Source organism: Charadrius vociferus, unplaced genomic scaffold, assembly GCF_000708025.1.
Source record: "Charadrius vociferus isolate BGI_N301 unplaced genomic scaffold, ASM70802v2 scaffold251, whole genome shotgun sequence".
Lineage (NCBI taxonomy): Eukaryota > Metazoa > Chordata > Aves > Charadriiformes > Charadriidae > Charadrius > Charadrius vociferus.
Genome location: NW_009646963.1, coordinates 1,978,912 through 1,992,602, shown reverse-complemented (window position 1 = coordinate 1,992,602; position 13,691 = coordinate 1,978,912).

Here is a 13,691-nt window from a genome sequence, read left to right as displayed (position 1 = left end):
GCACTAAGTGCCAGCAACTTCAACAGTGCATTTTTGAAGAGTCTGCCCTATGATGATTCCCGAGTCTTTAAACAGCTTTTGTATGGAATTTAAAGTAATTACCCTTTTCAAAACACTGAGGGCATGATCACAGCTGCCTTTTGGGGTTTGCCAAGTGCAGTCAGTAACTAATGCTCTGTGATAATATTTTTGAGGCAGCTGCAAATGTGATTCAGGGCTAGGATGGATGAAGAGTAAGAGAAGAGTTTTCTTCCCTCAACATCAGCCTACCACCTAGGCCGTTGTATGCAGGAGTAAAAAAACCTACTAGAGGCAAACACAGCATCTGTGTATTTACTGAAAATATTTTGACAATCAACTATTTAACATGTCTGAAAAACGCCTCTCATAAGTTCGTCTCCTGTTATTTATGCTTGCTGTTGCATCACATCATCTTACTTCCTTTCTCATGGTAGCTTTCAGTATTTTTTGTGTTACTCTCAATTTTCTTTCTTTTTCTTGTCTCTTTTTGACCCACTATAATGTCACTGCTTCCTAATTCATTTTGCTTTCTGATCAATGTCACTGCCTCTTTGCTGGTTTGCCCTAATTCCCCACAGTGGATGTATTTGGAATCGTGGGGGAGGTAGTCAGGGTACCTGAGTTCAACCTCTGGCTCTGTTGCTGTGTAACCTCTAGTGAAACCTGTTTTTATTTTTCTTTTTTTTTTTTCTTTTCTGTGTTTCATTTCACTTAGTGAAGGCGAAATGGACAGTGACTTGCATCTCTCACTGCTTTTAATGGGAGCTGGGTGCATGCACTGGGGTTTGAATTTGGTAGTCGAAAGGCAGCCAAGACATGCTGTAATTTTGGTTTTTAAACATGATTAAAAGTAAATGCTTTTACTGCATTTAGCATATCAACTTTCACCTAGTTAAGAGAATCTGCTAATCTTTGATGGAAGCCTTTGTTAGATGCTCATGTGTTACAGTGATACGTACAGTGTAAATTGTTAGAAGGAAGGCTTGTTAAGTGTGTATACAGAACTGATGAATACTTTTGATGTTGTTCTGATCTGTAACACATTTATTGTTCCAATTACACCTGTTAGAGCCATGTCAACTGCAACAAATCCTGGAATTTGGAACTATGTAAGCAGCTTAAAATAACACCAACCTGAGAACATGTGTGTGCTTATCTGCACATCTGCCTATGTACCTAACAGAGTTAATAATTGTATTTACTGTAAATACACCTTTGAAATAAATTTTAAAAAAAAGTTATTTTTAAAATAAAACAATTTGTAGAAAGTCATTTCTAAGGCCATCAAGTTATATGGCTGTTGAATAGATATAAGCACCTCCAGGAAGAGCATTATTTTTCAGGGAGATTTGTAAATTATCTGTAACCTATATTGGACTTGAAAGAACATTGTCAAATATAGGCACACCCTAATTCCTACTCCTCTCAGGAAAACCCTGCAACTTGCAAACACCAACAGGTCTCAGGAATGTTGCGGATGAATGTTTCTGTCAGTAAAGAAGTATTTGTGACTCTGCTGAGTGGGGATTAATGGATGTGCTAGGGCTGCTGTGCCCCACAATGCTCAGTGTATCTCATTTAGGCTGTATATTGCTCCATATTCTGTAATTCTTCCACAGTGTTTAGCCATTTCTTCAGCATAAACTGCTGGTAATGTTTTGAATTTGTTGTTCCATGTAAAGAAGAGTGTGTTTTGCAGAATTTATTAAATTTGAGTCTTATCAAGCTAAATTTTTGAAGGCTTTTTCTCACTTGTGGCAGAGGTGGGTAATCAGAGTATCATCTGGGACCTACACACATGCTGCAGTGTCCCTTGAATAAAACCAAATCCGTGAACATTTTACATGACCTTCATCAAGAAACTAAAGAATCCCTTCTCTGGCCGCACATACTCATGGTGTACCTCTCAAATGACCTCTCCCATACTGCCAGATTTATGATCTGTCTCTGCCACAGAAGAGATTCCTCGCTCCAGCCGCTTGGGTGCAGGAGCAGCTCTCCGTGGCAGCACAAGTTGCCAGCTGCTTGACGAGGGCGTTGGTGGGATCACTGGAAGCGAAAGAGAAAATGAGGTACATGCAAGTTCACCCGGGGAGAGATTTTGTTGCAAATATCGCACAGATCTTAAGGACGTCAGAGTAGGAGATAACATTTTCAAATGAGAGGCAGCCATCCCTGTGTGAAAGCTGGTTTGCTTTCAGAGGACGCCCAGGAGGCTTTTCTTGGCTTTCCCATTTCACATTCTATGAGGGGCCTGCTTTGCCTTGCAGAGAACTAGTTAGTAGTAAAATCCTGTTGTTAAAGTACAGTCTGAGCAGAGGTGCTAATTTGCAGATATGCTTCTGTCATCGAAGTGGAAAGAAATTTGGCATTTAACCCAATTTGGCATTCTAGCTCAGTTATCTGTGAAAAATACAATATGTCTTTCCTAAAATTGCATTCATTATTTTGCAAAGGACCTGATAGCTGTAGGAAGTAGCAAACTGAGGGAGCATGTAAAAGAGAATGGAGATGGAGGGTTTTGGGAATATACAATGCAATAGGGAAGATTCAGGAGAAGGGTGTGATTTGGAGCTGTGGAGATGTGTGCAGGTGGATGTGAGAGCAAGGGGAGAACAACAGGGTATAAAATGGCTATTCAGTATGTTGTCAGAGAGGTGCAATAGCTCCAGAAAACTGGTTATGCTAACCAGGAGACCCTGATTGATTTGTCCTACTCGGGAGGGGGGAACAAAGGAGTCAGATTGTATTGATGAACTTGGTCTTAACAGTTAGTTTCATTATTTCTTTTAAAAATCAATAGAATTATCATATGAGAGAGTTTTCTGCAGTTTCATGTTATTGATCATGTGTCATATTTTAACTAATGTGAAGGAGAAAAAATACGTTTGTAGGCAAAATCTTCATTGTGATGGAGGGAGCAAGGCTGAGGTTACATGCTCTTATGCTATCCAAATTACTGCTATGGAAATTTAGTAATTACTCCCAGGAGAATTGCCATAAAGCAAAAAGAGTTAGGGTTAAATTCAGAAAAAAAATCTGTATGAGATAAATGACAAAAACGCTTTAATAATGATGAGATGCTTGATACTTTGTGTAATTGGATAACAAAACTCTGCACTGCAATAAATTGACATTTTTTGATTTCTTTTAAACTGAGTTGTCTGGAAGCCTCTACAGGCAACTTTTCATTAGTATGCAGACCTAAACTGCATTTAAGTTTACAATTTTCTGAGATCATTACAGCATCTCTGTTATATGTGTTCCCTACATGCATGCTCAGCCTCTACATGATTAAAAATCATCATTTGGACACTTTCAAAACGCTGGCTCAAGAAGTGGGTCTGACTTACAGAATTCATTGTGTTTCAGAGGTCTAACAATAAGTTACATTTTAAAGTGGAATTTATAATCAAAATGGACAGTGAGGCATGGTGGGCTCGATTGCGCTCAATTTCTCCCCTCAGCTCCTTTCACCTTCTCGGAGTTTGTCTTGCTGCCTTAAGTGGCTGCCAGCTCTCAGCCTTCCTCGCTAGCAGCAAGTGGAGCAGTGAACCCTTGTCTTCTGGGACACGGTATGCCTCAGCCCACCTGGTTGTTTTTCTGAAGCACCACCTGATATTTGGCTAACCAAAACCAGACTCTTCAGAAGATGGCAGAAAGGAACAAGGGAGAATTTCCAGGTCATCCATGCATGTTACCTTCTCTTGCTGACTCATACCACATATGCCTTTTTAACTACCATGACAGAGTTATCCATTAACAATGGCAAAGGAAAAAAACAGTAATTCCTGTCTGGGTAAGCCTTATGACCAGATCTTTGAGCAAAGAATACGTAAATGAGAAAGCTGGTTGTAGACCCAGAGGTGAGAATGGCTACTGTAGGGTTCAAAATGTTCCTTCTCCTTGGATGTTGGAGAAACAAGAAGCACTGCAGGAGCGGTGTATGATCTCCGTTTGGGAGCTTCTTGCGAACGCTGGTCTTGGACATGCTGTGATGAACTGACAGTGGCTGAAGCTCTGTGTTGGTTTTCTTCTCACAAGACCGTGAAGATCCTGTGGCTTTTTAAAGGAATCTCTTTTTTTCATGATTTGGGTGGGAATATCAAGGGCAGCTGAGGTTGGGAACGCTCAGTCTGTAGTTCAACCATCAACTAGAAGTTGGCAGTCCAGCAAAAAATGGTTGAAGAGTAGTTCTTTCCAGGCAAATAGGCTCCCTGTGGTTTTTTTTTGGTCAGTAAACCAGGCCAATATGAACAATATTGTGTAAAGGGGAGATAGTCTCAGCTTCTTCTTATTCCCAGGCAGAATGAAGGTTCTGCCTCTGTGTCCACTTTTGAGAGATTAATGCAAATGGGGTTGGCCACTGATCCAAGTTAAGATTAAGCAGTCTCACTCTTGTACCAGGAAATACATGTCAGGTAATTCCTTATTGTGTGATAATCTTTTACTCAGAGGGGTAGTGATTTAAGTTTGGGGATAATATACTTTGTTTTTCCAGTCTAATGTGCACACAGAGTGCAACATATAACATCGGGTTTGCCTATGGGAGCTACAAGCAGTACCTCTGTAATTAATAGTATTGCATCTCGGTTGTGGACACTTTAGCCAGCATTGTAGTCATTCAGAGAAGGCGCAGCTCTTAATGGTACAGAAGGGGTGGGGGGTTAAGTTTTCTCAGTGCAGATCTCTTACTAGTCTACAAAACCAGGCAACTGATACTGCCTATGAACACCCTTTTTTACCTCCTTTTGGCAGACAGATCATTTGTCATTAGTGGCCTGGGTGAAGTTTGTCATTTGTGTTGGTATTTCTGTGCCGTTGCCCTAATGTGCCATCAGGATCCCGTTTTGATCTAGTAACTGCTTAACATTTTTAATGTTGCCCCTTGGATAGACAAGGTTTGACACGGCATCGGGTATTAGGAGAATTCCCATCATGGGATTGAAACTGCTGTGGAGCTGCTCTGGCTGACTCCTCGCACCCCGTGCAATATACTCCCTCAGCCCAGTTGCACGTCTTCTCATTCTCAAAGGGGCAGAGAGACACAGCTCTACTGACGGCTCAGGAATCTCCAGTCCTCACGTCCCCATGCAGCTGTCCCTGTCACAGAGGCCTTAAATCTCAGACTGTCCTTCTAAGTGTTCCCCCTCCAGACTTGTAGAGGTACCAGTCTGCAGTCGAAAGAGCCGTAGCCTCCTCTGGTGTGCTCATTGTACTGACCTCTTACTTGTTGTCAGATTCCGTAAGGTACCGCTGAGGTTCTGTGATGCATTGCAGATATCTGGTATGTATATCGCTTTCTAATTTATGCTTTACCCTCTTCTGTTTTTCCAGGAGATGAGCTTTTTAACAGCTACATGGGTGTTACTGTGGTGACTGTAACCAGGCAAAAACATACAGTTCATATTGAGATAGTTCTACATTTGTGGATTTGGATACGATTAAGAGATTTTTTTTAAAGGCACGCTGTATTTTTTGCCCTTCCCTGCAAAACAGATAGAGGTTTCTAATGAACTTTGTTACACAGTATAAAGTGGAAATGATTCATCTTCAAAAGCATGTGTGTATTAGTGTGTATATATATATACACAAACACACGCATATTATGCAAACAAATCTTGTGACTTCTAGCTAGTTAGAGATTTAGAAGAGAGTTTCCTGAAGCATAATTAAGATTGTTTAGATATTTGACTCTTCATTTCTTTATGCTTTATTTGGATTCCTTGTTAAACTTAATTTTACCTTAGAATTTCCAAGGTTTATAATTATTGGGGTTTAAATAATTGCATTATCTCTGTAATATATTTTACTGTAAATCACTGCCATGTAGCCTTAACATTGCCTCATATACAGTTTTTTTTTCTCAATTTTAGAATGTAATTTCCCTACAGTATGAGACTTTTGAGGAGGCAGCATTCTGTGATTCTCACCTGAGGAGTGCCTTTCCAAAAAAGGTGAGAATGTGCTGTCTGAAAGATGTGATTATTACTCTTGAAATTCAAAACTGTAAACTATGTGATTTTTGAACCCAAATGTATCATTCTAACCTAGTTTCTTAGAGAAATAATATACAACAAGTGTAGCAATTAATGAAAAGGAGGATTGTAGTGCAAACCTAAATTCCTAATATACTGATAACTGCAAATTAATCTCGGCAATTAGATATGAGAAGTATTTTCCTCCAGTGTGTTCCTCTCTGAAATTTTAGTGAATGTTAATAATAAATTAGAAGACTGATAAGCTGTTTCTCTAAGCTCACTTAAGACAAGAAATGCACCGAATGCTACTTTTCTTAAGGACTCCATTTTTAATGAGTCACAAGCTAATAGAGGACTGAGTTGAAAATCTTCCAGAATATTGCCTGTCTTTGGTTAATGGAGTCACTGAATGAAAGGGTAGGACGCACCCTTTGATCAAGCAGTTTGAGCGCCTTCCTATTACAGCCATTGCATTCTACCTCCTCAATTTAATGCTGAGCCTGGTAGCTCATGTGTGACAGCAACAGATCCCTCAGTAAGGCATCGAGCCTTGATCTGAAGGCTAGGGGAGGGAGAACGATGAGATGGAGGATTGTTTCTTTCAGTCATTTGCTCCAGCTGTTAGCCACCCCGTCATTAAAAATCTGTGCACCTTTTTTGCCCACACCCTAGCCCCGCAACAGGCATTATAAGGAGGATAATCAGCAACTTCATATGTTTAATGAAGAGCTGGGATACCTGCTCTGGGTTCAGTTTGGCCTTGACGGTGGAACTGTGACTATACTTCTATAAAAATGTCTACAACTCTGAACTTTGTGTCCTCCTTTAGTTGCAGAGCTGCATAGTCCCCTTCAGTCCCCAGAGCTGCACAACAGGGTTGTTCACAGCTTAGCAAGTAAAGCAAACCCAGAAGGACAAAGAACCAGTGAGGAAAAAAAGAAAATAAGCCATGAAGAGACGTAGGTGATGCATGTCTCTCCTCTGGTAGAAAAGATCTTGGACACGTAAACGCACACAAGAAAATCAAGTCTTCCAGTAAATAGCGCCATCTCCTTTTTATTCCTTTTTCCCTAGTACTTAACATAATCTTTGTGTGTTTAAAAAGTTAAATGTAAATCTGCAAAAGGGGATGCATAGTGACTCCTCTGGACCTGGATCCATACGACACTGTGGCCTGTCTGTCTTCTTGCCATTGTGTTTGTTCCCGTAAAACAAGCAATTTGCAGGACTTGAGCAGAGTCCAGCCGTTATCTAACTCTCCCATTTATTCCCTGCATCACCTGGCTTTGCAGATCTCAGACTGCTCGTGCCAACACAAAGTGAAAGAAAAGTTCCAGATCCTGAAAAGTAAGTGCAAAGGAGAGAACCGAGTAATCCTGTGAATCAATGATGTTGCCTGTTAGTTTACGTTCTGGACTCAGGATCTGGCGTTTCAGAAAAGGCCCATCCCTGAAACTGTCTGTGTTCTATTGCATTTAATCACTCTAACCTCCTCAACAGCAAAGGTGTTCCCCTGAAATCCTCAATGTCTGTCTGTTGTTCTTGCTTCGCGTTTGAAATCTAACAGGCACAGTGCAAATTTCATGTACATCCAACTTTTTTCCATCCCACTTGGTAAACTTGTATTGATCCACCTATAATATCTAACAGGTAACAAACACCCTGCGGCAGGAAACATTTCCATCCTGTCACCTGATGTTTTCAGAACAACATTTCCATTGGAAAGCTTGCTCGAGATTGCATGCTGGAAGATATGAATGCCACTGAGTGTAGTTAAAAGGAGGGGTGACCTTTTACAGGGTCCATAACCTGGATTTGCCCTGAAAAAAGTATGGAGAAGGTCTGGAGGAGACTGACCCAGGAAGCCGTTCCCAACCGCAAACAGTGACCAGGAGAATGTCTCTGTGAGAGCTTTATTCCACGCCTGAAGGAGAAAGGGTGTGAGCCTGTGTACACCCACCATGTGCTTTTCTGCGTGCTTCCTTTTCAATTCAAATAGGGGAAGTAGATACACACCTACGTTCCTCTTTTCAGTAATTAATCCAAGAGAAGTGACCATACGGCACAGCAATTGCAAACTGAGCACACGCTGATGGGCAGTCTCTTTTGCTTATTTTGAATTCATTATTTCCTCTATATTTTCAAGTCAGTCATATCATTATTTTGCTCTCAGTGTGCCTTGCTACATTTTTAATTTTGCTCTGCTCAGGCTCTTCCATTCAGTCTCTCGTAACCTGCTTGTGCCACAAAGCATTATTTCATTTTTTCTGGAGGTGGCTGGACTGATGATAATATTTAATCTGTTTCAGGAAGCTTTTAGAGGTCACCAGTGTCAAGGAAAAACAATTTGCATTATCTCCTTTATTATGTGTATTACTTCTTCCAAGGAATATTATTTAACTGCCACAAGGCAAATAGAAGCATTCTTGAAATTTATGTTTGTTGCAGATGTCATATCCACTTCCCCCAGCTCTGAAACTGTTACATAAATAAGAAAATTAAAAACATTTTTGGATTATAAAGATCTGAGCAAAATGGAATTTGATTGCTTATTTCTTGTTTTTTATTCGAGAAACACATTTATAAAAAGAATAAAATTTTAAGTAGGAGATGAGCTGATTTAGAAAAGCTAAAAATATGAGTTTTAATTAATTTTATAACTGTTTAATATATATAAGATTTGAAATACCCTTTTCACTGCTCCCAGGTATAAAAACACCTAAGGAAGCAGTTGAGATTAGACTGCTCCTGAAGTTAACTGGCAGAAATTAACATGCCAGGGACTGGCACGCTCCAGTCTCTGACTGGAAGTATGATTTCTGTACAGTCTGCTATTGTATAGCATACCCTCAGATGATCTTCATAAAAAGGCCAGCTGAAGCATTGCTGAGCCTATGGAAACAGGATCAAGTGTTCCCAGTGGTATTCCAGCAATGTTTTAGTTGTTAGGATAGGACTTTTCCTCCTATGAATTCCAGTCTTGATGGAAGTGACTGATGTTCTCTGTCATACTCTAATGCGTAACTGAAACGTTACGTATTAAAGACGTATTCAAGTTATGAAAAAAATTTCTCCCAACTGCTCTGGCCACTCCTTTACTCAAAGGACTGTTCTCCATGTGACTGCTGATGTGTGAGCTGGATATAGGGAGACTGCAAGCTCTACATGAGCTTTTTCCTGTGGGGCCAGAAAGAAATTTCCATTCTGTCAGAAAGTAAGGTGGTTTTTTTGCAAACCTGTAGACTTTATCCTTTATCCTTTTTTTTTAAAACCTATATCCTTTTTTTTTTTGCAAACCTGGTGCTAGCACCAATGGTGGAAAGCATAATTCCCCTTTTAATTAAAATACTCAATTTTATAATAAAAAGATGCTTTATTCCCTTATTCTGCAATTTTGGAGTCAAAATAAACTAGCGCTATGGTTTTAGCCTAATGTATGCAGTGTTCATGGAGAAACGCTTCATCCATTCCTTACTTGGGCAGTTTGTATCTTCTTGGGAAAAGGATTTTAAAGATTTGACCCCTGACAGCTTTCCAGCAGTTTTCTGTGCTTCCTAGTAAATAAATAAAAAATGGTTGCCTCTTTTTGACAGTCTTTCCCTGACCGTTCAGAAAATGAAATGTCCTCACTCTAGAGTCAAAGCCAACACACACATACAGATGCTGCCCTGTGCACCTAGTCTTTCCCATGTAATTTGAATAAAGCATGAATATTGAAAACACTGTTACAACTGTCTGTGCAAAAATAATATAAATACTGCTGTTCACAGCCAGCCTAAAGATGTTCTTCAGGTGATCCTGAGCAGTCCACTGCATAGCTATAAATTTTAGAGGGTGGAAAAGTAACTGTACTACTCCTGTTCAGGTGTCCTGAACTTAAAACTCAGAGGCAGTTTATACTGGGTGGGACAGAGGACTTGCTTTTGTCTCAGAGAAACATATTCCTGAAAATTATATGTATACTTTGGTGACATATGCCTGTGAATCAGGAACAGAGAACAAATTTTAACCTTGCAAATTTGTATACATCTGTTATTCCTGGTCCTGGAAATAGTTTTGGGTTTGGTTGTTTGCTTGGGTTTTTTTAACAATAGTTTTGGGTTTGCAGAGGGATGGTTTATACAGAGTTCCCTGGTGTTAGTTACGTTACCATTTTATAGGCTGTTCATGTAAACTCTAGAGCTTTCATGGCTCTCAGTATTAGCTTTTTAATGTAACACAGTTCATATTGGCTTTTATTGGTGTTTAATTTAAGTTGGGTTTTTTATGTGGCTCCTCAGCTGCAAGGAATGTGGCCTCCACTTGTTTGAAACTTTTCTTGTCTGTGTCAACCTGCTATTGCTGTCCTTTTTTCTTGCATACTGTAATATTCTCTAAGAGCTAAACTTAGCTGTATTTGTCATGCAGATCAATTACTCTACATAGCAAACACAGATCTCATTACAGGAGGGAACGCAGAACTTTTAGATAGCAACTGGAAGTCTCTCCTACCTTTGTACCATATTTCAGTTGTACCATAGATATAGAAATCCATAGCTGAATTGTCTAAATAAATCATTCTTAGCAAATAGTGCTCCTTATTCAAAGGATACATGCAAATAATTCCCAGCCAAGAGTTAGTTATTGGCTTCTAAGTTCATGTGCTTTTTGAAGTGATCCCAACATCACTCTTCTCTTTTGGGCATCTGAAATTGTTCAGAGCAACATGTGGTTTCTCACCCTTCTATAGGAAAAAGGCAATTTCTAAGCAGGCTGAAGAAAAATGTAATTTAAATAAAAGTGTATTTTATTTTGGATATTCCTGTTTATAACAGCAGGTTTCCTCAACAGAGAGAATTTTCTACCTAAAAAGATCATTCTTAATAGTTATTCTAGATAAATTTGTATGGACAATTCAGATAGAGTTTTTAAAAATTCCGTATGAGATATTGAGAGGAGCAAAGCTGATGCTTTCACAAGTCTTATGAAGAAAGAATGCTCTTTCTTGTGCATTAATGTGTTTCATCAGAATTCCTGGGAAGCTGTCCAGCTATACATAGTAAATATTTCACATACCAATAAATGGATTCCTCGGCAATTCAACCACTCAGCACAAATGAGATTTAATTTATGGTGAATATCTGCACCTGTTAAACAGTGAAAAAGGCTCCTGACATAGTGATCCTTTCATGCTGTTATTTATCTAAATTTTTAAAAAGGTCCTATCTTTCCAGATTATAATCTTTTAAAGATCATAATTTCAAAAACATTCCCAGGCCTGAATTTTGAACTTTCATATTGAAGAGTGAATGTATGTGATTTTGAGCTAAAGTATATATATGTAGGGCTAAGATCAACAACATCAAGGGAAGGCATAAAATGTGCCTATTACTGAATTAGGCATTTGTTTTGTATATCTAATGATAAAATCAATATGTGGCTCCATCAGAGGAGAGATCCATCAGCCTCTATCTTGCTAGCATTCAATCAAGAGATTGAATTTGCAAGAGTCAAAGGGGAGAAATGTTTCTCCATCTTTTGACAATCCATATTACACTAATTCGGACAGCTTTTACACAGAGCTGCGCCAGTTTACTCAAGCGTTGCTTTCAATATCATTTCGTTAAATCAATGCAAAAGGTTGTGTTGACCTTTTAAATATATATTTAAATCTGATCAGTGGAGCTTAAATTGATTAGGAACCGATTTTAAGGCAACTCTTAAGGCAAATAGGTGTGTCCACACAGGGTTCCTCAGCTGTTCAACGCATCGATGTGAAATCCAATTTAAATTAAGCCGCTGCAAACAAACCACTGTTGTGTTGTACGCAAGTCCCAAATGTGCCCTCCAAGTTCTTTGAGAACTTTCTTTTTAACTTGAACAGAGAACCCAAGGGAGATACAGTAAGTGGAGTGAAATCCGCTCATCTCCGTCAGGAAAGGAGGATGACTTATAAACTGCCATAAGAAGCTTCCAAGCAAACATCCAAGGTTCAGCTGAAAGCTGCATTTCTAAACCTGTCCACTGTCAAAGGATGGATGTTTTACCCTCCTCTCTTGGCAGCTGTAACTGCAGTGAACAAGGCGGGCGGCATCGGGAATACCACCACTCACCGGGCTTTAGCAGGAGGAGGCCTCCACCATATCCCAGAGGTTAAAAAGATCCAAAATCCCCTCTAGTTGGTGTTTGCTAGGGAATGGGATATTGAAGGTTTCCAACCTTTAACTTGCCTTCACAGCAGCTCTGGTGTTTTCACAGGGTAGATCATTCCCCTCTCCTGAAACCTCACCAAAGACCTCTGCAGGACTGCAGAGAAGCCCCTTTATCTTCACAACCCATAAGTCAACAGGGAAAGTTCAGAGATTTTGCTCTCAAAGCAAAGAAATGGGAGATGCAAAATGAACCACAATCCATATTGATTTGTAATGCAAATAAGATGGAATGAAATGGGTATTTGCAGAAGGGAAATATTACCTGATAATTTCTATACACCAACAAACCTGCAACCTGGTTTTTAATGATTGACTTTAAAAATAGAGTGCAATACAAACATACAATCATAGAATCATACAATAAAATACACCGTGAGAGAAAGTAGGGGTGAAAGGAGCAAATAGAAGGAAATAGTAAGGTAAATTGAGGGAAAATTGGTTTAGCATAAACAACTACCTTAATTATTAATCAGGTAACATGGGAATGCAAGTTGCACTCGTAAGGTTCTGGGGGCTATTGGTCCCTCAACCTCCCCCACCTCACTCTTACCCAGATAAATTGTCATCTGCTCCATTTTCCCCTGTCCTAGAACTGAAGAAAGAGAAAGGGAACAGTTTTCCTTGTACTATACATATGTGGTTTAATTAATTGACAGTTTCGCTGTATGAAAGAAGAGTTTGAAGGGCTCTTCCTGAGCTTCAGGCCCCTTTCTAACCAAAGGCTTCTGTTTGGTGGGCATTTGCAGAAGTTGTCTTTACCAGTCCAACCCCCAGCAGGAGAAATGTATGTAAATGCAAAGGTAGGTACTTTGTCACTCGTTGTATGAACAAAGGAAGGCAAGAGAATGGGGCTTTGTTTGTTTCTCCTCCAGGGAATGAAAAGGGTCTGGTAACTGCTGAGGGTTTGTATGTGCATGGTATTGCCAGATCTCTGGCCTCTTTCTTTTTCCAGCTTTCCTGGTTCCTCAAATTTATTTATAATATTCGCATTCAAACCTGTGCAACCAGTTGTCTTACATGATTGCAGACAGAGGGTTATGGGATGTGAGTGAACGTGAACACAAGGATCTTCCATGATAAACTCATGAGTATTTCTATATATTGAGGTAAAGGAGCTAATACTTTGGTGGTTTTAGTAAACCCTCACCCAATATAGAACTTTCTATATGTCTTCCTAAAACCTCCCTGAAGCTGTTGCATCTTGTCCCGTTCTTTTTGTTTTATTAAAGTCTTATTGACACTGCAGGTGGGTGGCAGAGTATTCCTAGTGCTGGATATGGCTCTTTCCCCTTCTTCCTATCATAGGTAGGAATCAGTGAATCCTTAAACTGGGTTGAGAAACATGATTTATGAATGTGGTGAGCAGAGGGAGAAAGAAAAAGAAACCAAAAAACCCACAGTGACTGGAGGGGGGAGAAGAAGGGACTACATCACTTTGCAGTGGTAAATTACCAAAAGCAAAAATTACCAAAGCACTATGCCCCGCACCTTACACTTG